Here is a 27,012-nt window from a genome sequence, read left to right as displayed (position 1 = left end):
TCACTCTTTCCCCCAGGCGTTCCATTTTTGGAAGTTCATGGGCTCTGACCTTGTAGGTGCTGATTATTTTAAATAATTTATTACATGAAAAAGAAAATACAGAATTCAGGTTTTTTTTATTTTTATCACTGTTGCTGCTTTTGAGATTTTTAGAGTTGCCAGTTCACCTTGTTCATTTAACAGTACAGCTGCTGAAGCTTCTCTTCGAAATATAAAGTCACTTAATTTTCATTCAAAAATAAGATTAATTTGGCAGAATTCTCACTGCAGTAAAAGACAATTATCTGAAGCATTTATCATTTTCTCTTCACTACTATTCCTGGTACTATTGTTGCTTTAATTGATTTCCTATTTATTTTTCTTCCCCAGTTTTATCCCTTTCCTTGAAGTCAGGTTCACAAATTAGCTTTTCAACATCCAATTTATTGCTGTTTCAGAGTCTGATATGTGCAGCATTTGATTGCTTTTCTGTTAAATGGCCAAGAATCAACACTTAGTTCAGTAGTATACAGCCATTCAGAATTAGTGAGACCACTGTTATAAAATGATGTAGTAACTCCATGCCTTGATAATCCAAAAGTAAGAATTTGCTTAAAGCAATCTACTATGTCATATATGGTCTACTGTGTATGTTATGTTATGTACAAAAACATAAATAAACAAGTGGTACAAACTAAGTTAATTTGCTTACCTCTGTTTTAAAGGTAGAGCCTGTTCTTTTCCATGTGGCAAGTATTTCAGTTTCAGGAGTTTACTCTTTTAATTTTTGGCATCTGGTTTTAGGATCTTGATCCTATAATTTTTCTCAGTGGTTTTTTTTTCCCTAGAGCCTGGCTGTCTATATCCCAAGAATGAATCCACTGCTTTTTTCCCCCTTGTTTTCTTAATTCATTTTCACAGATGACTTGAGGGTCTATACTTAACCTTTGTTGGTTTTTTTGGCAATGAAGCAGACAGTTTCTATTTTTTTCAACCTCAGTATAAATAGAGGTTGTTCATATGTATAAATGTCTGTTTTCGTAAGAGTTTTGCTACAAGAAATCTGATCACAAATCATATAAAATTCTGAGCAATATTTCTAATAAGAACATTTGCATGCATCTCTTGAATGCTGCATTTAATAATCAAAGGATGAAAACATGGATAAAGATAAAAAAAGGATGAAAACTAATGATCTTTTTTTCATCTTCTACTTTCAGGCAATTACCTAGGGTTCAAAATGAAAGTGAGGAAGAAGAGTCCCCAAAAGTGTTAATCTGAAAAATAATTATTGCTGGTAGGTAAGTACTTCTCTTCCTCTGTGATGTTGCGTCGACTGGGACAAAAACTAGGTGTAAAGAATCTAGATGAAGACTTATGCTACTTGAACAGCAACTGAAAACTGCTCTTCTGTTGATAAATCCTTGTCAGCTGGAAGAAGCAAATTTTGCAAAAGAGAGGTCAGGTCCTTTGCTTTTATGTCACATCACTGAGAAAATTGGGTCAATCAGACACTCGTTTCACCTTTCTTTTCTCCTTACACCCATTATTTTCCCTTCTCCTCTTTGCCTCTCACCTCTAAAAAGAGAAGTTCTTGGATAGATACATTATGTACCTTCTGTCTTATGTACAAAGCCCTTCTTCTTTGGCAGTATTTTTGGGCCCTTTCATCTGTATTGTAGATATTACATGTAATGCTCAGAGACAAGCAGTACTTCTACAGAAGTTGGGCACAGGCCCTATTCCATGAAGTTTCTCTGAGAGCTGTAACTAAGCAAGCTGTTGTGGCTTTAATGTGTGCTCTGGGATATCCTAGATCCAGTGCTAGATTTTCTCAAATGGTGATGAGTATTGAAAACTTAATACTACAGATTCTTATGTTTTTGAAGGTCTATGCAAGTACCATAATACTAATTTAAATAAATGTATCATAAAAGATAAATCTTAGAAGAATAGTAACTCTCTTCTTTTTGAGAAGTTGATTAAAGAATGAAGTGAACTTCACTGAAATGTGAATTCAGGTGTGAACCTGGAGACCAAGCATGTTGTGATGTTGTTCTTTTTTGATGCAACTGTAGAAAAGACTGTTATGATCAGTATTGTCAATTACGGTAAAGGTAAGAAGGTTGTGAAAGTTAAAGAAACTTTCACAATTGAACAAATTAGACTAACAGCTCAAACAAATTTGTTGCAGATGAGATGCTTTCACTGTTCACCCAACTTCAGTAATGGTTGTCAAGCTGAAGACATCTGAAGTACTCTTAATTTATTATTTATTTATACAGTTTTAACTCTTGAAGTACTTTGTTAGCTTAAGAATTTAATGAATGGTTTAAAAAAAAGGAAAAAAGAAAATGTGGGAGATTTAAAATGATGTTCCGAGGACCTCCTGGCCAGGACAGAACAAAGAATATGGTGGTAGCTTTCCAAGCATCCTGCTTCCAGTTGGGTTTCTTGAAACTGGGTTAGGTGTTGTAACTGCTTACTGTTGCTGGAAGGGGTTGTTTCCATTTCCTGAACCCTGCTCTTCTCCATATCTGACCTCTGCTGAAACTGATTAACTGATTTATCTTGCAAACCCAGCAAAAAGGTAGCTAGTTTTGTTTCTTGGTTTGTCGGTTGAATCAGCTTAGATAAGCATTCAGAAAGTGTTAAAGGAAGAAATGAGACTCTGGAGGCAGGAGCAAAGAGTGTGGGAGCATAACCTGTCCCTTTAGGCAGCAGCCAGTCAGTGGATCTGTCCAGCAGTTTGTGGTAACGCTGTGTTAAAAGTTGCTAGACTGGAAATGGATGATTTGACTTTAGAGAAGAACAGGTGTGGCTTCTGTGAGAGCTTTAGACTAGAACTGGCTAATCTCACCACATCCCTTCCAGCCATTGCTGTTGGCAGGAGTGACCTGTCCATACTGAATAGAAACAATGACTCGGAGGGAAAAAATCTTAGCAGATGACTAGAAAATCTGTAATAGTCTTTCCTTGCCCCAGCCCAGGCCCATGTGAATATCTGCGTGCTCCAGGCCCTGGAAATGAATGAAGAGTACATATGAAGAATTTGCATGACTTGTCCAAACCTCACTTCTTATCAGAATTGGGTGGTCCCTTGTACATGGTGTTACATAATAGAGCAATTTGTCTGTATGTTAGTTTACAGTTTTGTAAATTAAAAATTTTTTTTGGTTTAACTGTGAGCCTGGATGCATGCATATATGCTTGCTTATACTTAGTTTTTATACTTCATTTTGTACTGTGTTCACCCTACCTTGATTTGTCTGTACACTGTGGCGATGGTTGCATCTTTTGTAGAGATGCAGTCCTTCCTTTAGCAAGGACAAAGCACAGTGGTTGAGAACTACGTGAAACCTCTTTTTGCCTTTTCTGTCCAATTTATGTGGGAGGATAATTAAGAGGATTTGTGCAGGTCTATAAACTGCAGTGTCTGGAGCACTAGTTAAGCCAGTGGTTTTGTATGCATTGCTCAACTACTAAGGGAGATTGAGCAGTGGAGGAAAGCTGATTTGAGCTCAGTATCTAGGTGAGATCTAGTTAGTGCTGGTAGATTGAGGCAAGTAACTAAGTAATAGAGCGAAGGCGATACCGTTCCCGTATTACTTGCTTATGCAATCTGTGGATTGTGTTGGATTCCTGCTTCCTGTCAGATTGCATAACAAAGTGCATTCGGAACTATTTTCTGCTATCAGAGTCTGGCTGGGAAAAACTGTATTTAATCCATCTACCTATTTAATATTTTTTCTTGGTGTTTCTCACATGTAAAAATATTACCATGGTAGTCTTTCTGCTTTTTTTTCCCCCATCATATTTCACTCTTGGTCTAATCCATTCCACCTATGAACTGTGGTTTTGTAGTTTATTAAAAAAGAAAGATCAACTAGGCATTTTTTATTACATTCTAAAACACTTTCTTATCCTTTCTAGGACATACTGTAAGTTAGATTTATCTGTGATAGGCTTTGGAAGATAAACTAATCTCTGCAAAAAGCCTTTGAGTTGTAAGGTTTATTGTAGGGGCACCTGAAATCTTGGATAGATATTTTTTATTTCTACATATCTAAATAGATCAACATATGATTCCTGATGGAAAAGGAAAGTATCTTTCAGAAGGGTATGTTGCTGATCTAGCCCTGCCCTTTTTATCAGGATCAAAGGTGGACCATCCCTCTGTGTTTCTGGAGTATCTACTGTCTTTCTTGCTTACTGTTTCCCCCCTCACCTGAGGATCAGCAAAGTCTGTTTCTTGTTCTGACATTTGGCTTCCATTCACTGTTTTATTCTGGTAGTCATTTAGCTTGGATTCTTGTTTGAAAGATGGCTTATTGCTTGGCTGGCTCTCTGAAATATATTCCTTATTAAAAGTGTGTTCTATGTAAGTCAGTTATGATGCAGCGGCCCAAACAACAGTCTTTCAAACCTCTCAAGAAAAGAGGTTACTAATGTATCCATTGACTTGCATGTTTACTGCAGTGAAAAATGATAGAAGGCTGAGAGACTGCAGAGAATTTGGAAGATTGGATTAGAATTTAACATGAACCAACAAATTAGAATGATCTGGGAAAAATGGGATACAAGCCATTAAGGGCAAGTTTAAAATACTGCTTTTAAATTAAAGAAAAATAAAATAGGCAAGTACAGAATAAGGAATGGCTGAGAGTTCTGAAGAAAAAGATTGAGAGTTAAGAGCTGACCTTAAGTCAACAGTATCATGCACAAAAAAAGTTCTGAAAATTTAACATCATACCAGGATAAATAAATGGAAGCACTGTCATAAAACACTGTGTAAATCCCTCTGCTCAGCTTAGGTTAGAAGTGGAGTCAACAATCTCATTATGTCTGGTTTTGAGCCATGCACTTAATACACGCAAACAAATCAAAATTACCTTGCCAAATTGGAGAGTCCAGAAGGCAATAGTACCGATGATCAGAACACTGGATCCAAGACGTATGAGGAGAGGTTGAAAAAATCGAGGCTGATTTAATACAGAGAGTAAGTGCTGCTGTTCTAGGTCTTTTGGAACACTACAAAATCTAATAAGCTTACATTTTTACCAGTGCAGATTAATGCAGTGTGTCTTGTGAAGCACTGCAATAGACTGGGAAGAGCATATGGCTGTGTTTGAAATTTCATAAAAAGTATTAAGACACGTGAGCATGTGTGATCTCATCTTAGAGGAGAGGGGTGGTCTAATAACCTTCTGATAACCTTATTACATTTTATGATTTAATGTCTAGTTTCTAGCCATTTTTTTTCTTAATTGGCTATCTCTTTTGTGAGTGGAGCATGGGGAGAACAGCTTTTTGCAAAAGATGCCCAGAAGCACCGTAGAATCTCTTTCTGCATATTACAGTAAATTTTGTATTTTAAAATTTTTTTAGCTTAAATATTTTCTTCCAATGGACCAATTAACTTCTGATCTTGAATGCATCTAGTTTTAAACTTCAGTAGTCCAAATCTAAAACATTGACTGTAAATTTGGCAGAATTAGAGATGGTAACCTCGTAGAAATTATTTGGCTATAAATTACTAATATTTTTATAGTGCCTGTCAAATCAAATTTCAAGTATAATTGATAATCTATACCATTTTAAATGTCTTAAACTGTTACATTAAACTAAAACTAAGTGTTGACTAATTCTTTAGAGAAGACAAGATCAGAGGAAATAGCCAGACAAGAAGTCTATTTTGTCTGGAATATGTTTCTTGCTTCACAAGTTCCTGCAGTTAAATAGGTGAGGAGCTATGTCACAGGGTTTTTGTGTTTTTTTTAATATGAAATACAGAGAGTTGGTATAGCCAATTCTGATGAAATTATCTGGGTGTTATGAATTTTTACCTAATATTATCAATTTGGATAAAATGATAGACTGGGGGTGTTGCTCTTGCCCACTTTTTGTTGTTTATTAGAAGAAATTGTAGTTCTCATGGAGAGAAGAACAGGATGTGGATAAATGCCAAGGCTACATCTACAAAATAGAAATATTCTGCAGTTGTTTTGGCTTTGCTTTTTTTTTTTTTTAATGATGTAATCATACTACACTGATAGTTCAGTACTTTTTTTGTGTCTGTCTTTGATTTATGTTAAATGGTGGCTAATAAACACTTCAGAAATTGATAGAACCTGTTACCATAGGATAATCTTAATTTAATCTTATTTGCACTTCAGTCTTGGGTTTTTTTGGTTTTTTTTTTTACCTCTTGTTTTTAAACAAATGTAGAAATAACCCAACTCTAAAGGGAATGAGAATAATTGGATGCCTTGCTAGTATGTAGAAAACAATAGATCAGGACATAGGTTAATTATAGGGTGATTCACTTGAAATTGTTCCTGATGAATACTGTCTTTTAATCAGATGGATTTTTCCTAAAGATATTTGTTGTAACTCGTGTTAACTGTATTAAAATTGTGGTTAATGAACCCAAAAAACTGTCAGCAAACAGGGAACTTTCAAACCCTAAGGAAGGTTCCCTTAAGGCTGCATGGCAGGGGGTTCTTGGTCATTGTCTTTGCTGGCTCTTGGGGAGATATATTGCTCCTAATAAATCTCTAAAAGTTGTAGTTTTAAATATATAGTAATTTTAATGATATAAAGTGATCACTAACTGTTAAATTCTTGGCAAGTTGAACTTACTTGAGGAACTTGTATTTGGATAGAGCCAAATGCGTGATTCCAGGTCTAGAGACTAATATTGTAGATTGCACTTACGGGTTAGAGACAGTATTTTTGAATAAAACAACCAGCAGCAGAGATGGAGGGGAGGTGGTATTACTGCTGTGTACAATATTAATGGACTACGGTGGGTATATGACAGCTAGGTTGAAGGTCTAGTCTTCAGAAATAATCTTAGGAAGTAGGAAGAGGTTTAGAAAAGAGCTATAAGAATCATTCAGATCCTGGGAAAGTGTATCACATTCTAGAGTTTTAAGAAACCTATTCTATTGAGGTGTTACTTGAGAAGTTTTGAAGATTTGTACTTTAGTCCTATATGAAAGGGCATTGGTAAGAGCTGAAAACAGACATGTTTGGTAACTAACTAGTTGAGCAATTTATCTGGAAACCATTCATTCTCTCTCATTTGATGTGTTTGCATCACATGGATGGCTTTAGTAAAATATATGCATGACCTTGGACAAAGTGTGTGGTTCTGATGCAAACAATAGGAAAAAGTTTCAATGAACATTGGATTTTAGTGATCAATTTGTGGGTTGTCAGATTATGCTGGAGACAGTATTAATAAAGTCTGTATAAACAAATTCCCCCCCCGCTGAAGGCTTTTTAAATTAACCCTAGCAATACTTAGTTCAAGAAAAATTTCAGAAAGCATTGTGATTACTGCAATTAGCCTTCATTTGTACTATATAAAAATAGGCTTGTAAGTGGCTGAACTTAAATAGGCTTTTTATTAAAAACCTCCTTGTGATATGGCCATGATTTTTAAAACAATTTATTGAAATAGGAAGAATGTAGATTTGTAGCAAAGCCCACAGTTCAACAGTTTGCTTGTAGGAATAACACTTATGGTAGTGTTGTGGTTTAAACCCAGCCAGCAACTAAGCAGTACGCGGCCGCACGCTCACTCCCTTCCCCCCACCCAGTGGGTTGGGGGAGAGAATTGGGAAGAAAAAAAGGTAAAACTCATGGGTTGAGATAAGAACAGTTTAATAGAACAGAAAGGAAGAAACTAATAATGATAATAATAATAATAATAATAAAATTACAATAATAATAAAAGGATTGGAACATACAAAACAAGTGATGCACAAGGCAATTGCTTAGCACTCGCCGACCAATGCCCACTTAGTTCCCAAGCAGCGATCTCTACCAGGCCAGCTCCCCCCAGTTTATATACTGGGCATGACATCACATGGTATGGAATATTCCTTTGGCCAATTGGGGTTAGCTGTTCTGGCTGTGTCCCCTCCCAACTCCTCGTGCCCTGGGCATAAGAAGCTGAAAAATCTGTGACTTAGTCTAAAAATTACTTAGCAACAACTGAAAACATCAGTGTGTTATCAACATTCTTCTCATACTGAACCCAAAACATAACACTATACCAGCTACTAGAAAGAAAATTAACTCTATCCCAGCTGAAACCAGGACAGGTAGCTTTGCATGTCTCAGTTTCAAAATTCAGCTTTTGCTGAAAAAGCCAACTCTAGTATTTAAACAAAATTGTTTTGTAAATGAAAAAAAGTCTCCTGCTAACATTGTTTCACTCTGTAGATGCCACATTCCCTGTCTTGTGAAATAATCTTTCATTGATGTTCCTCAGGGTGTGTTTTGTCAGCAATTGGCTACAATTTCAGTTGCCTAATGGTTACTGTGATTGGAATCAAGATGTTGTCTTTAAAATTAACCAATGTGTTTTAAGTAACTTTTTTCATGCTGTAGTCTGTGTAATGTAAACTGCATGGATCTTTTCAGTGCGTGTGAATTGTAGAATCATGCTGGTTGGAAGGGATTTCCATTTAGTCCAGCCCCTGAATAGAAGCTTCTGTTAGAGCAGCTTGCTCAAGTCTGGCTTTGTATATCTTCAAGAATGGAGATTCTACATCACCTGAGACCTGCTCTGGTGTTTGACAATCCTCATGAGTTTTTTTTTTTTCCTTTTTTTTTTTTTTTTTAATTGAGCTGGAATTTTCTGTCTTCCAAATTGTATCTGTTGCCTCTTGTCCTTCCACTGGGCAGAAAAAATGTGTAACCCCATCTGCTGAGTACTTGCAGGAATACCTCTGTGTATATCATAGTTATACAAGAAGGGAACCAAGAAAAGGATGAAAGGTTGGGTGGTAAGGTAGCTTCTACCAGAAGAGGAAAAGAGAATAACTAAAATGCTGGTGCTGCTGTTCATGGTTTTGACTTTCTGATGCAGTTTCATGCTATCTCTGTTTGGAATACATTAGGAACATTATTACCAGAAAGTGGATTTCTTTCAATACTCAGAAAAGGGTACTATAGTAACATCTGTGAAAATTAATTCACTGAAAGGGGACGTACCGGGGGATACAGACTCTTAGAGAAAGCAAGGAGACTTTGGATACCAACATGAGGCCCGACGAATGGGTGAAGTGAGTTCAGGGAGGTAGTTTCTATTTATTGTTTCTATGTTCTTGTGGAAGCTTGACATTCTCTCTCCCCTCCCTGGCAACATCTTCTGTTTGTAGCTCTGAGTACGTGATAAGAAAAGGAAAGGAAAGAACTAGCTCTCAAAGCATCTTAAAAACCTAGCTGGCCATAAAAAGCCCATGAAATTAAATAAGCTGCTGTGTTCTGGCAACCAGGTAGAAATTCTGGTTATGTATTACCAAATCAATTAATTGCAAACAAAAATATGTCACAACCAAGGGCATAAAAATAAAATACATTGGAGATCTGAAATACTCTTTGAAAGCAAGATAATAATTAGTTGGCCAAACTAACTGATTTTTAAGCCAGATTTGGGTGGTAAACTAGAAATATGAATGGTACAAAACGCATTTCTTCCCACCCCTCCCCCCCTTTTTTTCTCCCCTTCTTGTGCTGTTTCAGAAAAGTTTTGAGCAGGTTCCTTGTCTGTGCCGTAGAATCATAGAATCATTGAGGTTGGAAAAGATCCTTGAGGTCATTGAGTCCAACTGTTAATGTAACACTGCCAAGTCCACCACTAAACCATGTCCCTAAGTGCCCTGTCTACATGTCTTTCAAATACTTCCAGGGATGGTTACTCAACCATTTCCCTGGACAGCCTGTTCCAATGCTTGATAACACTTTTGGTGAAGAATTTTTTCCTAATAACCAACGTAAATCTCCCCTGGTGCAACTTGAGGCTGTTTCCTCTCGTCCTATCACTTGTTGCTTGGGAGAAGAGACCGACACCCACCTCACTACAACCTCCTTTCAGGTAGTTGTAGAGAGTGATAAGGTCTCTCCTCAGCCTTCTTTTCTCCAGGCTGAACAATCCCAATTCCTTCAGCTTCTCCTCATAAGACTTGTGCTCTAGACCCTTCAACAGCTTCCTTGCTCCTCTTTGGATGTGCTCCAGCACCTCAACATCTTCCTTGTAGTGAGGGGCCCAAAACTGAACACAGTATTTGAGGTATGGTCTCACTGGTGCCAAGTGCAATGCTTGCCATGATTGTCTTCAGTATCATACAGCAGCCATAATCACCACTGCTGCTACGATTTTTGCCATTTTTAGTGCACTGTTTCTACATTTGTATCTTCAGCTACTCAACAGTTCATGCTGCAGCCTTTTGGTATCTGTAAGCTATGACGAATGGTATACAGTTTTCTTGAGGGTGGTAACAAACCACTCCTGAAACAAACTGATCTAATTTGGAGTGATTCTCATAGGAAGAATGTAATGGTACTTGTGTTTTCCCCCCCACTTCTCCTTGTTTAATGTGAACTAAATAAATCTGCTTTCTGTCAGTGGCCTTTGGTTGAGGTATCAGATACCTGAAAGACTGACTTTGATTAGGAGAAGGGAAGACATAGCTTAGGAAATGATTTTCCGAGCTTCTCTGGTGGTAAAAAGGCTGCTTGGCAAGCAGAGGTGGGAGGCACGATGTATTAGAGGCAGTGCCACAAAACTGTTTAGAAGAACGTCCACATTAGATGGAAAAATGAAAGAAGGATTGCCATTGGCTTTGCAAACAGAACTCATTTTATTGCTCAGGGAACAAACATGTTAGAGTATTACAGAGGAATCCCAGTTCATTTCTCAGTACCATACTCCCCTCTGCTTACAAGTTATCCGCATACCCTTACCGAAGTCAGCATGTTACTGGTAACATTTTTGTCACAAATAGTATGTAAAATACAATGTGTAACAGTAACAGGAATATTAAATTCTGTGAAATCCATCCTTGCGTCAAGGCATTACCAGCTCCTTTTCAGCCAATCAAATGCGCATTCAAGGGTCATGTTGCATCTCCTTATGCAGTAGTTGTATCACTCCTTTCTCCTCTTTAGACCCGTGTAGAATTTCACCTGTCAGGCTAAAGGTAGAGTCCTTCAGGGTGAGTATTGGCATTGCAAGTCTGCCACTGAATATGTGCCTTTCCAGGAAAAGTGCTGATGTTTTCACAAATTCCTATTTTTAAAAGACTGCTTTTTGCACCTTCCTGCCCAACCGTGTTAATATTGATGGTATTTTTTTTTAACCATACAAAAGTACTCCTTTCCGTTCTATACTTAAGATTGGCTTAGGAAGGCAGAACTGCTATATGTCTCTTTCCTCTTGATTGATCACATTTTAGAAATTCCATTGTCTTAAAATGATCTTTTTCCTGCACATTACAGTTGCAGTGCTGTGCAGGAGGTTGTTTTTAGTGGCTCTTTATATGTGATGATAGCTATTTACTTTATATTTCCCCTCAAGTAGATCATCTAGTGACTGATAGTAGTCTGGGATTGCAAACTTTCAGAGGGCAATCATTCCATTTTGCCCCATTGTCAAATGACTTTGATTTTATTGTCAGTGGTGTTATGTGGCAGTCGTGTTTGGCATGAATGTAATCTGAAGGGTGCGAAGAGATTGCTGATTGTCCTATAACTGTAACAGTGAATGATCTTACAACTAGGTGCTTTTTTTCACAGACCCAAAAGCACCACTCAGCACTGTGCAGCTGGTCAATCAATGCTTGCAGCAGTTGGTGATTTTTGTGCACCATCTGTATCATGCATTCTTTCTTCTTGATTATCTTGTCTTCATTTCAGTGTGATTTGGTAGTTGTTGAAGTCAAACAAATATGGAAAAATTATGTATGCTATTGTTATATGTGCCTAACACTCATCTGAGAAGAATTCATGTTTCTTCTGGAGGGTGGCAGAATGAAAACTGGTGTGGTGAGCCACAGGTATTTTAAAAAGGGGACAGTAAAAAGCCACAAACGGAGTTGTGGGAAGTGGACTCCGAGTTTTCATAATTCCCTGAATGCTGTCATTAGCATCCCACAGAGCACTGTAGAACAATCCATTAACCATATCTTAGGCAGTGATAAAGAAGGCTCTGGAATGTCAACTGTATTGTGCACTTTTCTGTGGTTACAAGATTTTGTGACCAGGAGCCAGAATATTTACAAAAGCAAGTGAAAATATGCTGTGATGTGCCACTATTAGCAGCAGTATGACAACTGATGCTTTCTGGAATAAAACTTTTTCTAGTGTAGCAATACAGTTAGAATAGGTTCTTAAGTTATTTTGCTCAAAATATTTTATGATGTTTGTATTTTTCTGTTACTAAACCATTTCTATTTTAAATTAACATCCAGATTAAAGATGCTTATGCTAATTTTGTCCTACTGCTTCCATTCAAACAATCATCTAGTTGTTTTCAGTCTGCTGATCTCCATGTTTTCTTACTGTTTTATAATGTTGTTTCCTGTTTTTCCTGGGATATTCCAGAAAACTAATTTGCATATACCTGGAATCTGTTTTTCAATTAATAATTCTTGCTATTAACTAATAGAGAATTCTTAAAATGTGTTATGATATGAAATTATTTGTATGATGAACCTGAATTACTAAGCTCTGTTGGAGGGGAAAAGTTAATTAGTGCTGATATTTCTGAAGTTATTTTGCAAAAACTGAAAATCAAACATACATTCTACATCAGTGCTTCACAATATACTTGAAATGGTACATTTCTGAAAACTGCTTCTGTTCTGAAGCATACACTTTAAGTCAAAAGTAATGGCATTTACATGTACTCTGAACATACTACTAAATCAGAACTATTCAATTGATCCCTAGATTTTTCAGCTAGCAGCTTGTGTTTAGTTTTGGCTGTTCAGTACAAAAGCAGTATTCTGGGGAATGTTGCTAGGATGTGACTAGTGTGAAATAATCTCTGAGTTTGGGAGCATTTTACAGCAACATATATTAGAGTGGATTATTATTTCGATGCCTCACTAGAGCAGGAAGCATAGCTCAAAGCAAGGTCAAGAAAAAGGAAAACTCCAGCTCTCTTCAGAAAATCAGTGGAAAGCAGTTCATGCATTCTAATGGCTTCATAGAGTATCTTAATAACATACACTCTCCACCCCTCACTCTACTTCTATTTCTTCCATGTGCCTTTTTAAAGCAATGATCTTTCAGGCTTGAACTCTGCAAATCCCTCAAATTTGGCAGTACTTGAGGGTTTTCCCCATTTGCCCTATATCAAAAGATTGCTTATTGCCTGCATTTCATTTATTCCTTTGCATTAATTTTTTCATAATTTAGTAATGGTTGTAAACATACCATATGGAGATGGAGTTGATGGGAGAGAGCATGAGATCTTTTTCTAGTGCCAAATACAACCAGTAGGTTTTGTGTGATTTCTTGAAATCTATGTATTTTCTCCAGCTCTGTATGTACTGAGACTCAAAACAGGCTGTAAAGAAGCATTGGAAGAATTAACTGATAATTTGATACAGAAAATAATCAGAACTTTGTTGCAATTTAGTACTTCCATACATGTATGCTTCTTCCAAATCTCCTTTTCCTGTAGACACTCACTAAGTCATTGCCAGCTACTTCTGTTAGTGTCTTGTATTTCAACAGGATCTTAATCTCTGCCATTTCTTTAGCGACCTTAAAAGCATGTTATGTGCCCATATGCTCACAGGAAAGGTGTTGTGTGGTGTTTTTTTTGTTTGTTTGTTTTTTTTAAATTTATATTCTTTTTAGCAGGCATAGTATAAACAAATGCTTTTTCCTGTTTTCTTTTTTGTACACACCTACAGTATTTTTTCTGAAATGCAATTTATTCTGTTATTCTGCTTAGTGCTGTAACTTCTTTTGATTTCAGTCTAATTCCTGGCCTGTTAGGATGAGTAATCAAGTGTTTCTTTCATCTAGAAAGATTGTTGTGTTTATGAATTGATTATATTTCTTCAGCGGCTAGATTGCTCAGTGTGACTGCTTGTTCAGAGTTCTTCAAGGCAAGAAGAATTTTGCCATTTTTTTCCGCCTGTTCATCTGGACCAGTTCATGTCAAATTGTGGAGAGGGTTCTAGGTTTTTCTGTTGTGTGTGGGGGTTTGTGTTTTGTTTTTTTTTCTTTGTTTTGTTTGTTTGCTTTTTTTAATCTTTCCCCATCTGTCATTTAATTATACAAGATTAAGGAATGAACTACAAAAGTACGTTTTTCCTAAGCAAGCAGGGAAGACAAGTTATTTTATACCAAGCTAAGAACCACATAATCGCTAAAATTTTATTTTATTTTATTTTTTAATATCAAATATGAGAATTATTTTGGGACCATTTTGGTAGAACTGGTTGCAGTGCAAAGTGTATGGGGGAACCTAATGTTTTTCTTTATTGTCAGAATAAGTTGATTCCCCACCCCCTTCATTTTATTATTGATAATGGTCTCCTGAACATTTTGAAATGATCTTTGTTTCTAGAATCATCAGAACTATGAATATGTAAAGAATGTTTTGATGGTATGTGATTGTAATGATTTATTGGGCTTCATGCCTTTTTATTTATATTCTAACGTTCAGCAGTTTTGATCTATAATACGCTTTTTTGTCAAGCAGAGAAAGTCTGAGAGAATGGGTCAGGAGAGAAAAGAAAGCATAACACTTAAAATAGTAAAATGCTCCAAACCAATAAGCAAGCAAATTAACAACAAAAATAAAAAACACGTAAGAAAAAAGCTTATGCCAAAATGTCCTAAAAGCCTGTATTGCATGTGGGAGAGCTTCCTCAACAGAATCGTGAAGTGATGACCCACACTGCTCCCTGGTAATGTGCTTCTTTCATAGGATATAGCTTTATCTTAGTTGGCTATAGTTCTATACTAGGACCAAATCCTGTTCATATGTATATATAGCACTGACTTTGTTGTGTAACTATTGCTTATATTGGTCTCTGTACCAGAAAAATAGAAGGTGGTGTATTTAATAGAACCTTATTTTACAAGAATTCCAAAGCTGGTCTTTGAGGCAAAAGATCTGTAAGTTTAACTTCTGTACCAAACAAATCTGGAGAAACTGTGAAAAAAGAGTTATTGGATATGTGTTTAATTGTGGTATATTGAAGAAGAGCCAATGTAGAGGTGACCTGATCAATAAACTGTAAATTGCCTGTTTTTGGCAAGGGTCTTCAACAATCACTTTTAGAAAAATGAAAGTCATCTGGGAAAAGAGAAACAGTCTTTTTGTGAATTTGTAACTCCATAAGGGAATAGAAAGAGAGGAATAATATATGGTTATTTTTCATAATAGAAAGCGTAATGCGAGGATTCATCTTATCCTGCTCAAGGAACTGTGCTGGGTCATGCGTAGTTCATCATAAGAATAAATTATCTGGAAAGCAGAGTCTCTTGAATTTTTCTGAATAGAATTTTTATAGGAAACTTTAGCTTTATATTTGGTTCTAAATAATCTTGACATAATGTTTACATTTTAAGTGTCATTTTTTTGTGCACTTCTCTAACATAGATTGGGAGTGAAGGAAGTTAGAAATGAGTATATATTGAGGTTTGGGAAGAGGTCTGCCTGTGGTCAGGTAATGAATAAAACAAAAAGTCTGAATCGTACTAAATGAACCTGTGCATGTAGCATTTCATGAGGATATGGCTATTTGTGTTACTCAGTGCAGTATGTGGAAGCCTTTTGGAATACTGTGTGAAAAGACTAAAAAAGTTATTTTACACTCCATAAACATAAAGCTGAATTTGGTAGTAAAGAAGTTCTTGCACCACCACACACTACCCCCCCTCCTTGCTCTCTATTTGATGGATATTGTTTTATATGCACTTAAATAGCAACCAGCAAACTTTCCAGTTTAGTTCAGTTTGTTCTGGTTCAGGTTTAAATGTCAAAATACCACTTTAGGTTCATTTCTGGTTCAAGGAAAACTAAGATTTTTAGGTGAGTTTTTAGATGGAGTTAAATTCAACTCACTGCGTTAAAGGTATTATTCAAAACAATAGCCTTGAATGTTCCCATTTTCTTGCTATGATCTTAATATGTATTGCTTAAGAAAAAGAACAGTAAAGCATCATTTTGTCTGGCAGTTGTTGCTGTTTATTGCACATATAACTTCTTTTTGTAATATGAATATTCTAATAATATTTTTTAAAGTGTTCTGGCTTTTGACAACACAAATGTTTTTACACTTATGCGTAACTGAGTTTCTTTAAAAACTTATTATTTAGTAATCTGAAGCAAATGAAAACATTCGTTTGTATATCTGGTTGTCAGTACAGCATTATTTTTGCTAGCATAAGGAATACCTTTTGCAATTTGGAAAATGGTAACAGATCCATTAAAAGCAAATCAGGACAGTGGTTTTTTTGTTTTTTTGTTTTTTTTTAAATACTGGAGTTGAATTTTTCATCACCCAATGCTATTTTAGACTTCGTCTACCATTGTTGCTATAAAAAGCAAGGTATACTGGTATATTTAAAATATGTATTCCATCGCATGTGTGTGTTTTAAATTTTAACTTCTTGTGTATGACTGAAAGAAATAAAGGTCCCCAAACTCAAGGTTTTTTTGGGTTAATGAGAACTGGATCTGAAATCTTTTATTTCTTTCTGGAGCCACCTATGCAAATCACAGTGAGATAAGCTCAGTGTATGTAATTTCTCTTCCATCCATTGTTGCATAGAGTTTTCCCTAGAGAAATCTTACAAAATCTATTAATAAATATTTAGACCATTTATAAATGATTCTGTATAAAAGTATGAAGTACTGTTTCTTGCATATATCAAGTAAAGAACTTTTTTGTAATGTTATATATATTTCTGTGAAATAACAAGTGAGAGTTTGCAATCATAAATTATATGCCCATCACTTCCTTTTCTCCAAAGGAAAACAAAAATACTCTGCCAAATATCTGGTATTTGAACATAAGTTTCAGAAAATCATTAGCTAATAAAAATACCATGGGCTACTACAGTAGTAGAATGTCATGATATTGCATGAATTTCTTTGTACATGCCTGGTTACATTTCTCTTTGCTCTCCTGCCTTCAGTGTTGCCGTCTTTAATATCTTGTATATTGATTGCAGCTGACACTTTGGGTATGTATGGATGCTTCTGTGAATGCCACTTGCAGGATGAGGATCTAACTTAGGGGTGCAAAGCGGGAACAGTAAGTCCTTTGAATACAGGAGGACTGAATTATACCAGCAGCAGCATGTGACACCCTGTGAGCACGTTTTTATTTATTACACTGTTTTGAAAAGTGCAGTCTGCCTATGCTTTAAATAGTAAATGTACACGTGAAATGGTGATTTGTAAATTAAAATATGAACACAAAGTGTTCATGTGCACAGAGTTCATTAGGATATAAAAATCACAGAAAAATAAGTATACCTCCTGTAAGTCAGGAGGCCAACTAATCCCTCCTTCCTGCTCAAACATGGCATCAATTTGTATGTATGCTTATTTTATTATGATGAACAGAAGTATTTGATTAATCTGCAAGGGACTGCATGCCTGCAGAAAGGATATTTTATAGCTTACCATAAGAACTGTTTAGGAAGAAATAACGATGTTTGAAGCATTCAGTGTATATTAGAATGTCAGTATTTTTTCTGTAGTACTTAATGTTCTCAGATTGCTTCTGTGTTTCAAAGGATGTAATTTTGGGGGAAACTGTACTGGTTGGAAACAAAAAATTACCAAGTTTTCTTTGATCTTTTTTTCTGAATAGCCTGCTTTTTGGAGCACTTAACTATGTTTGTCCTAATAATGCCATATTATTTCACAGAAGAGCATAGTAATTACTGCATTTACAAAACTAATTATTGAGATTTTTCAATCAATTTGCTATGAGGAACGGCTAGCGCTCTGATTAGAACAAAGTTATCAGACAAAATCTGTCTTCTGATAGTTTGTTTCCTGTAAGCCCCGATACTTATAAATAAGCCATTTTATAAACTACAGGTAAAAAGTTATATTTTGTTGTTTTATTTTACCATCCAAACAACCTTTATAACATTTCTTCTGTAGAAATGTTTAGACCGTATGATAGCCCCTCATCTTTCTCTGGTTTCACATGACTAGTCACACATTGTGGCTTCTTTCTATGGTTTGCTGCTGCTCTTCATAAAAAGAAGAGTGTGAGAGAAAGTAGTCTTAAAAGTAAAATTTATTTTCTCTACTAACTATTAATCTCTATTAGCATTGACACAGTAAGACTTAGTTTTGCAAAAGGCGGCCCTAAATTCTCCAGCAGTGTGGGTTTGTTGTATGTCTGCAGAATTCCACTCATGCTGCCTACTTCCAAATGCATATACGTGCACTATATATCATTCCAGCCAACTCCCTTATAATTACTTTGGAAATTGTTACAACAAAAATAGTTTCCCTAACTTTGGTGCTTTGGAAGTTCATGATCATTATATTTGGTATCTTGAAGACTCTAAGAACTGTATCAAAGCTCTATCAGAATGGGCTGAATTCTGTGGCAGTGTTGATTTACTGTATTTTGTTGAAATTTCCTTCACTTTTGTTCTTCACTTATCTGAATAGATTTTCAGCAATGACCATGGCTACATAAGATCCAGACAGAAACAGTTGGTTGTAAAATTAATTCGATCTGAGCTTTTGTCTGAAAAGCTTTGCTGTCCTTCTTAAATGTCAGTAGCAGTTATCTGTGGAAGAAGTGCAAGCAAGGGGCCATGATCCTTCTAGCTTACTTTTTGAGCTTCCAGAACCTGCATTGTTCTAAGACAGATGCAGTATAATATCCATTTTCTAGCAAGAATATTTAAGTCTATTTTTTAACATATCCAATTTTTGTAAACTCAGACACATTTTAATTACAGTAAATTTCACAATTTAATAGTGCCTTCTGAAAATCCAAATATGTGACATCAACCAGGTCTCCTCGAATTTCATGCTAATTTAATTGTTCATAAAACTTCATCACCTTCTGAGGCATGACTTCCCTCACAAAACCAGTGCTGATTATTTCCCACTATCTGGTGTTTATCCATGTGCCTACTATTTCTGATGTATATTGTAGCTTCCTCTTATTCACCTGATGTGGAAGTGATATTTACTGATCCTCCTTAGGTCATCCTTAAAGCCTTTTTGAAAAACTGATGGTCATATCCTATCCCCTTGTTATGGAACCTTAAGTGATAAGATACCGTGAAACTCTTAATGGTTTTGTGTTGCTTAATTGAGTTCCGTTAGAACGGGTATGTGGACACAGTTTTCACAGTTTGGTCCTGATGATTTGTTATTGGTCATTTTACTGACATTTCAAGCTGCAAGAATTCTTCTGTCGTTGTCTTTGTGAAGAAAGATTTCAATGTAGGGATCAATTTAAGTTCATTCCTAGTAACCGCTAATGCATGTACTTCATTTAGCTTTCCTGCTGTGGTCCTGTATTTAAATTGTGCTGTTACAACTCAAACATGATTTGGCCCTACAGAATCTCTGTCAAGTCTTTTAGTTCTGTTGTGCTTTTAAAAAGTTTTGCTATAGCTTTTATGCATGTAAGAATTTGCTTCTCAAAAATTTTGTAGCCTACCAATTTAGTATCTTCCAATTAAGCTTCATCATTACCTCTCTGCTTGGTTTATGTGTGTCACAGGGAGCAAAAACTGGGTCATTATAATCTTCTATAAAGCAGCTTAAGTTGTACTCAGAAGACTTGTTTTCTGCTACTTCCTGCATTGTCTTTGGGAGTGGGTGTGGACTTGAAGTCACCAGCTCCTTCCCAGAGTTTTCTAAAAGACTGTCTAGTTTTGTTACAAAATCCTCTGTCTTTGCATTCAGCAGTCATGTCACCATAGAGCCTTCACTGGTGTTAAACAGCTTGTTACCTTATAGGGGTGATATTTTAATGCCTCACTGTTATAACTTGCCGCCTTCTGTCCTTTAGAATCCCTGTTGTCAAAAAGTTAATCTCCATGTAAGAATGATGTTGATATCATTTACTATCAGATTTGTGGGACCATTTCTGTCTCAAAATTTTCTTTATTCTCATTGCCCCTTGACCTATGAGCCTGGAGATGGAGTTGCTCAAGGTCTTTAAAAGTTTGTTCAGTGTACTTCTCTGTTTAAAATCTTCTGATTTTAGCAAAACCAACTTCAAAAAAACCAGTGCTTCACTTCTGAAAACGTCAAGGTAGATAATCATGTATATATTGTTTGGGGCATTAGGGGGAAGCCCCTGCCCTCCACTTAGCTTCTGCTGCCATTTGTTTTAATTGTAAGGTTGTAATTTTCAAATGGGGGTAGTAGACTGATTTTATTGTTTTCTTGATTCATTGTTGCTTTTTGATTTTGTGAATAACTTAAGGAATAGAGATGCTGATCCTTTATCCTCCTCCCTTCCTGTGGAGCTGAACAATAATGCCATCCAGACTCCCCTTTACCTCTGTAGGTTATACTGTCCAGAGACTCGCTTCGCTGAAACAAGAACCCATCAGACTGGCACTAGTTTTATTACCCGTGGCTGGGCCTCAGCGAGACTCTTCCGCAAAAGAGTTCCTGGAGCGGGTGACTCCTGCAGGAGGTTGCTCAGGACCATGGAGAGCTCTTTCAAATACCAGTGTGGGGAATAAGGGGCCTCTTTTATTTTTTCTTGATATGGTTGCTAAAATTAGACTGAACTATTCGGAAATAAAGGAAGTTGAAGGGAAGGGCTAAAAAAACACACCCTACACTGAAAGTAGGAACAAGAAGATAATATCTGGTATAAAAGAGAGTAGATGGAAAAACCCTAACTTGCAAGTTCAAGAAATTGTGAGGTACTACTGGAGGACTGCTAAACATAGGAGCAGCTCGCCATGATACAGTCAGTCACATCCTTATTACAAAGTGTTCACCACAAAGGAAAATACTGCTTTTCACCCAAATAATGAGTCTATATGCAATGATTCTATGAGTTTAATGGCTTTCTTTGTGGATAGTATTGTAAACGTGCCTAGGAAACAGTAAGAAAAACACATGATTGTAGGTTTTTCCTAGTGCTTGACTTTTTTAAAAAGGATATTTCAAACCCTGTATTATATTCCTTATTAGCAGTCTGAAATACTCGAATGGGATTTCGCTAGAATTGCATGTGAGAAAATATCCAAATTTATCTTTTAAGGCCTTTTTTACTATAAAGTATTCATATTGTTTTAATAATTACAGACTTTATATGAAAAATTAATTGGTCTTATTTTTAGAATGTTTAGTTTATAAAAGAAAATATTCATTGATAAAAAAGGATTCAACAACTTTCCTTTGTTTCTGTTGACAAAGTTATATATACACATACACAGCGAGACACACACAACCCCCCCATCTTGTATATTAAAGAAAATAGCTTACTAGTTAAGGCTGATAGTTTCTAACACTTCCCATGGTTTGACAGCAAATTTATGAATTAGTGATAGTTATGTTATAAATAAAAATGGGAATTCTGATTAACAGTGTAATCTTAATACTTGACATAAAAGGAGTTAAATAAAAAGCTAATACCTTCAAAAGTGTTTTAAACTCAGTGAGTTTTAAACTCATCTGTCATTTTTCCTTAATAATATGTCACACCAGTTTTGAGAGGAAAAGCTGTTGGCAGCTTTATGTGAGGGTTTGACTTGCAAATTTCACAGTCCTGTTTTATTCATAGCCTTGCTATTGTACAAAGTACTTTGAGTTTTTTCAGTTCCTTCACTTTTATTTAAAAGAATAGATCTTAGATCAGCAGTGTGCTTGAGCCATGGTGATGGTGAAGATCAGATACAGGAAGCAATCAAGTTTTGGTGGCATGGAGCTCTATGAAAGCTGTAAACCAGTGTAAATTAGACAGCATGAACCTGTATGCTAATGCACATAAATTGCTTCCCATACTTGAATTAGCTTATTAGATCTCTTTATTGTGCTTTGTAGTATGTAAAGTTCTGCGTCCTAAAGTAAGTTGTTTTTTTTTTTTTTAAATCTATGAAAATAGTGTTTAAAAGAAAATTGGAGTGCCAAGGGGAATTTTTACAGCTTAAGATACACATATTGTGGCACAGTGGAATTAAACTTAAGGCAAATACTTCTTAATCATATGGCAATATTAGTATTTACAGTCTTCGGTAAAATTTGTCTTGTTCTAATAAAAGCACTGCAGAAAACACAGTTCAATTTAAATTAGAAAATGGTAATACAAAGCAAGTCTGATTATTTTGATAATGATCACTTAAGACATTCTTTCCCTGCTGTGGCCCACTCAAAACTGTATTCAGGCATTTCTGTTACTGGGTTGTCAAGTCACCCAGTCTCCAAGCCTCCCATGTGTAACAAGGAGGGCTTTTAGCTCAGTTCTGTGACTCTTTTTTTCCAGCTTCTGAATACTGTATAGCACTGACTATGCTTTGAGTTTGCAAAACCTCCTGGTTGTAAGTAGCTCTCCAGTTTTCTTATGGCTGCCAAGTGTCATGCATTTTTGCATAACTATTACAAACTCAGCAGCCCTCTCATCTGCCTGTTTTTCATCCTGATTTATAAACACCCAGCTGAGTTGTGAACAGGCTGATGTTAAATTTCTTGGTTATTAGATTTTGCATATTGCTTTGATGCCAGCCGAAAGAAGAAAGATCTTACTGCTGATCTTGCTTCTGATGTTTGCAGCCATTAAGTAATAACATGGGGAAGCTGGTGGAAAAGAAGGTTTAGTGGAGAGCTTTGGCACCAACAAGAATAGAAGGATCAAATATTAGCTAAAGGTTGTCCATCTGTTTTGTCCCACTCTGTTCCTTCCCCAAGGTATCTAGATTATGTTACTGATAAGAAGCTACACTTCCCTCAAGCAGAAGAGGCAGTTGTACTTTGGTCCCAGAAAAGCACCAAAGCAGAAAGCAAAACATTGTATGTCTGATTCTGATAAATTTGGATTCTAACACGAAACTATGGAACAAAGTAACATCTTGGGGGTGGGAGGGGAACATCTCATTACTTTGGTAGTTTCTTGCCTGTGGAACCACATGCAGTATGAAAGATGTTACCTTACTGATGTGTATTCTAAGTGATGTTAGAAAATTAGCTTTCTTCTTTAAGCTTCTAATGAGAAGTTCAGCTTGATTTGAAGAGAAATGTCTGATTAAAATTTGGAGAGCATTAGCTTATTTTTACAATCAGACTTTTTGTGGCTTTTGGAGGAAAAAAAAAATCAAAAGTTGGGCTGCTGTGGCTAAAAGGTTGTCTGAAAGATTAGCAGGATCAGTAAGCATGTTTGAATACATTTTAACTAGGTCATGCTAGAGTGCCTTAGGGTCCATTCTTCTAGAGGAGTGATGGCAAATCTGTAGCTTACATGCAGTTTAAATGTAACTCCCATTTTAGAATCACATCATGTGACCAGTAGTGGGGTCATGCTGACACAGGGGCTGTTGGTTAATAGAAAACCCCAGCTACTGGAAGAAGTCAGCCAGCAGCAGTCAAGTTCAGCAGGGTGTTCCACCAAGTCTTGTTCAGGGAAGCTTCTGAGCACTTCATCTTTTCAGGATATATGCAGTACTATGTGGCTATCGTCCATGTTAAGATTTTGGTATGCAGCTTGATGGGCTAAGAAGATTGGCCTTCTTTATTCTAGAGGTTTACTGATCTCCAGAAGTATTTCACAGAATTAGGGGTATTAAGTTCTGTACTCTATTAAGAACATAGCAAGTTCTAAGTTCTGTTAAGAAAGGGATGGGCCGTTTCTGTTTATCAACTCTCATCTACTAATGCAGGGCAGAAAACCCAATTCTTTTCAACCTCTTGATTGAAGTACTATATATATTTTTGTAAGCATTTTTGATGCTTCAATTTAAAGGGAATGAGTGACTGAGAATCCATTACCTCATTAAATCATCTGTTTCAATGGCTGATTCCTTTTAGCTGTTATACACTTACAGGTTTAGGAACTCCTTTCTCCTTCGTCAGGAGATGAATTTATCTAGGTTAAACTCCTAATCCCTGGATTTTGTTATGCCTTTGTTTGCAAGTGTAAGAAGCAATTCAGTGTCAGAAGTCCTTTCTTTTTTAACACAAGTCATGTCCTGCTAACTTCTATAGTCTGTTCTTTTACTATATTGCTTCCATAGATTCTCACTCTTCCTATTTTCTTTTGGAATGACGTTTCTGCAAGGGCTATCAGCAGATTATTAACTTATCACTCTGGAGGAAGATCATAGAATTGATGTTTGAATTTTTATTAATTCATTCTTGACTGTGGCTATATTCGATTAGGGTTGTATGGAGTCAATACAGTATGTAAACAAGAATAAATAAACCTTCACTTTTATATAATTGTCCTGTTAATTTTCTAACATAATTTTTATCTAACAAAGACATTGGTTAGTTCAGATAAGACAAAAGGTAACTTCTTACTTTGCTGTGTTTCTGGTTAATGTATTGTTATGTATGTATAATGTTAAAAGGGACTGTAAAACTGAATACTGCTTTATCCATTGCTTATTAAAATGAGTCCATGTATATAATTTCCATGGAGGAGTGTATTGTTTCTGCAATTGACTCTTTTATACTTCTAAAAGAAAAATCACCAGTTACTTTTTGTCTAGGTGTTTGACAGAGAATTTTGCATATGTTTGACAAGTAAGCTGCTCTTTTCAAGGTACAATTCCCTCTTTTGTTTAAAATTGCATCAATTGTCAAAAAATTTAGAAATTATCTTTTTTCAAGTTTTAAAATGTAATGTTACAAAAATAGTAAGCACTTTTATTACTGTATCTAAAACAAAGGAGTGCTTAATATTCTCAAACAGTAATTGTTTTTATTGTTGATGTAAGTCTTTTATCTAGTTTAAAAAAGTTCTTACTTCTGACTAGTTCTTAACTCCTGTTAAACTGTTTCAAGGTCAGTCTTCTGTGTATACCTTCAGTTTAAAAAACCCAACTGCTGTGGGTATGGATCTCTCTGAACCACTGCCATTGTGATAACTGAACCACTAGGTGTTTATATAGCATAATTTTGAGAATGTTTAGTCTGTGATATTAAAATTACTTAAATTGTTGTTTTGGTTTTTTTGTTATTTGGTTTTTTTTCCTGATCTCTGACCAGAAGCTATATAGTTGAAGTAGGATTAGTAGTAATACTTAACTTTGTTCTCCATTGCTTTTGGGGTTGTTTTCTTAGAAAAAAAATTAATAACTACAGGTGTATGGGACACTGAGTTGGCCATAATTTTGATGTGGTTCTGCCTAGGCTTTTTCCTTATAATCTGCTCCTCAAAGGAGACCAAATGTTTTTTAATTAAAAAAGTGCCAAGTTTTATTAGAATAATGGTTAAGATAGTTAACATTTTAAGTATTGCAAACTCAGTGAATAGGGAAGAGAGAAGAAAAGTAAATTTTTTTTTTTTAACAACATTTTCCCTGCCCACATTGTCATTGTGAATATACTCTTGCTTCCACTTGGTTACAGTTAATTCAGTGACTTTAAGCTGTGAACTGCACAGTGCCCTCTGATCTGCTGGAGGTTTTTCCTATCAGGTATAAGGTCAGGTAGCCTGCTCCCTGCTCCTTACTGCAGTTTCTTTGCTTGGGCTGCAAGCTCCTGTACTGGCATTTTCTCAACTGCCATACTGTCCAGTTTCTTGAACCTCCCAGACCTGAGCATAGTCAGGAGATCTCCAAGGAATGCAGATTGTCTCTTTCTCTGGGAGGCCCTACCTGACCCAGTCATCTTAAGCATTAAAATGATTGTGAGCAAGCAAGCAGAATGCTTCCTGCCCCACTAATACTGTCTGTCAAAACGAATGAAAGGCATTTCTAAAAAGTATGAAGCTATATACATCTAAAGGTATTACTAGAATTCACAAAAGGCAAGGCTTGGAACAATATGTATGTTGTCTCTAATAAATACTAAAATGAACAAAGAAGAATTTTGTTATGAGAGCTGAATTATGTTTTTAGGTTAAGTTATGAAGAGAGCTTATGTTTTTTTGCAAGATAGCAGAAATTTTCTTGAAATTTTGGCAGTTGTATTCTTCTGCTATGGAATTCTTTTAAAGAACTGTTCAATTTATTTGTATTTTGTTTTCTCCATATCTCCAGATTTGTGATTTCTCCAGTTGCATTAAGTGATTATTCTAGTGACTTTTAATATTTTGATTAAAAGAATATTCATTTTCTTTGCAAGGTTTCCTTAACATATTTATACTTTTCATAAACCATAACATACATGAAAGAATATACGTGAATAGCCTTCTATTAATTTTATAAAAAATAAGGTTCAAAATAATATTCCCCATCCTTGATTTTTTTTTTTTCAATTTCGAAGTTTTGACTGGTATTTTGAACAGGGAGTAATGCTTAGAGATGGGGAAACAATTATTTGACAAAACTGCTAAATGGCTGAATTACTTTAATTGTTTATGCAGATTTATATCTTTCTTTCAAAATTTATAACATCTTTCAGCTGCAAATTTGATAGTATCAGTAAATACTAATGAATTGAACTTCAAACATCATTTTGGGGTTGGCAAATATTAACAAGGGAAACTGGGGCCTGGTGAGACTGCCTTGTACAAGTTACTCACTAAATCAATACAGAACCTAAAATATTCTTTGACTTAATTCTTTGATTGCTTGATCACATTGTATCTAATCTATGTATAATGAAAGATGATAGTTAAAAATATTCTGATTAAGTAATTTATCTTTGTGGAAAATCCATAATTAGTTAAATAAAAAGTAGAAAAAGTGATATTTTAAGGTGAAGAATTAGGTTCTTTCTCAATGTTATGATACAAGGGCAAATCCAAAGGAAGGTGTTCTTATAGAAAGTGAAACACTTTTGTTTGAATGTGAAACTAAAGGGACCTTCTTTTTTCTTTTAATCAGTTAATTTCACTGGCTGCTGGACTAGTGGAATTACTTGTTAACCTCCAAGCCCATGATGCAGTTGTGTTTATTTCCTGCTGTCATGGAGAGGGTAAGCTGTTTTTCAGATGTGTTATGAACTTATGATATTTTAAAATTTACTGCTGTTTATGTGAAAGATAATATACATTGTACATTTGCATGTTATGCATTTTAGAATTTTTTTTTTTCACACTAAAAGCTGTAAAAAATGCTGATTAAATTAAATTCCTGAGGAGTTCTGTT

At 35.7% G+C, this 27,012-nt stretch overlaps 1 protein-coding gene across 6 annotated transcripts in view; it reads left to right on the top strand.

The window, feature by feature from the left end:
• FUT8 (fucosyltransferase 8) overlaps window positions 1-27,012 on the top strand; it is a 131,787-nt gene that overhangs the window by 23,237 nt on the left and 81,538 nt on the right. For 2 of the 6 annotated variants that reach the window (XM_052781955.1, XM_052781956.1), the window contains exons 2-3: window positions 1,200-1,276; window positions 26,749-26,839. The gene's annotated coding sequence lies outside the window, so the exon portion shown is untranslated. Of the gene's footprint in view, window positions 1-1,199; window positions 1,281-26,748; window positions 26,840-27,012 lie in introns of all 6 variants that reach the window. The other 4 variants (XM_052781953.1, XM_052781954.1, XM_052781958.1 and 1 more) reach the window with 3 other exon arrangements.

This window comes from Harpia harpyja, chromosome 3 (genome assembly GCF_026419915.1).
Source record: "Harpia harpyja isolate bHarHar1 chromosome 3, bHarHar1 primary haplotype, whole genome shotgun sequence".
NCBI classification, from domain to species: Eukaryota; Metazoa; Chordata; class Aves; order Accipitriformes; family Accipitridae; genus Harpia; species Harpia harpyja.
The sequence above is the reverse complement of the archived record's forward strand: the minus strand, read 5'-3'. Positions and strand labels throughout refer to the sequence as shown.